The 1,357-nt window shown below is 29.3% G+C and overlaps 1 non-coding gene across 1 annotated transcript; it reads right to left on the bottom strand.

Annotated features, from left to right (window-relative positions):
- Positions 1–1,080: 1,080 nt before the first annotated feature.
- Positions 1,081–1,157, bottom strand: J4E88_011026. Its single transcript has one exon. It is a non-coding gene; the product is annotated as a tRNA-Val (tRNA).
- Between the last annotated feature and the right edge of the window lie 200 nt (positions 1,158–1,357).

A 1,357-nucleotide genomic window follows, 5' to 3' on the forward strand; every position in this document is an offset into this window, starting at 1 on the left:
GTAATATACCTTTAATGTAATTCTAATGCATCTTTAATATATGAACAAGATAACACTACAAAAACTTGTGATTGTATAAATGCAATACCTAGTTCTAATCCAGAGAATGCAATTATAAATAATTTGGTAAACTATATAAGTTATTTTTATGTATTAACTTAAAGCTTTTAACTACATAAAATTATTGATTATCAGATGTACGTTTATTAATACGTGTACTGAAATCATCATTAGACATAGAACTATGAGTGAAGCTACGTTTAGTAGTAGCAGATGCAGAAGACATAGAATAATCTTCGTTTTCTAATTTGGTTTTTAATATTTGTTGCATTCTCAATTCACTAGATAGATTAGTACGACAATCATTTATTGCAGAAACAGCTTTTTGATGTTCCATTTGTCATAGGTGTTCCTCACCTCTTTCTATGAAAAAAGCTCTTTTAGGTACAATTTGATCCAAATCATATTTAGCAGCGTCATATTGTTCCCCAAAGTACTGTACTTTTTCTTCTATTTTAGTAAGTCTTTGCTGTAATTTTAAACGATCATCTGTAATTAAAGCACCAGAACTACCAGCTGGTGTAGAGCTACCTATACCTGGATCATTAGGAGCTTGCATAGTACTAATATACCCAACTGGGTTAGTACCACCACAAGAATGCATTCGGAAAGTATTTTCTTTAAGTCATTCATTAATTACAAAACGACTACCACCTAAAGAGCAAAAGTAACTAAAGCTAACAGTTCAATTATCTAGATTAGTAAAAACGTCATATTCTAAATAATTTAAAAGAATAAGTCTTAATATATAGCCCATCGCAGCAGTAGTTATACTACTAATAAACCCTATAAGAAAATTTTTATTGATAGATAGTTTACGGTTTAAACTATTTTGTTTATTTTTGAATATGTTTAACATAGAATATTGTTATGAATTATTGGTATAAATTAGGGCAAAGCAATGAAAGTTATAAGTTTAATTAATATTGTACATCCTTACTACATTACTATGAATTTTTATGTTTATTATGGTTAAATTTAACCATTTTCCCTTTAAGATAGGTGTGTAATTATGAAAAATAAGTTGAAAATAAGTGAATCGAACACTTAACCTGCCGCGTGTAAAATGGATGCTCTACCAATGGAGCTAATTTCTTTTTTTATGGGGGGGGGGGGCTTTAAGCAAAAGTTTATTTTACTCTTCTCCCCCCACCCTTAATTGCTGTATAAATTGTAGACTGCAATTAACCAGTTACTTCATAAGATGTATATACTGGGATATGTTATACTATCTGGTAAGGTGTTACCTTTCATAACATGTTAATTGTACAAGACAATTATTTTAATAAAATCTATC

This window comes from Alternaria novae-zelandiae (assembly GCF_023758075.1).
Source record: "Alternaria novae-zelandiae strain BMP 2774 chromosome Unknown scaffold_131, whole genome shotgun sequence".
Classification (NCBI taxonomy): domain Eukaryota; kingdom Fungi; phylum Ascomycota; class Dothideomycetes; order Pleosporales; family Pleosporaceae; genus Alternaria; species Alternaria novae-zelandiae.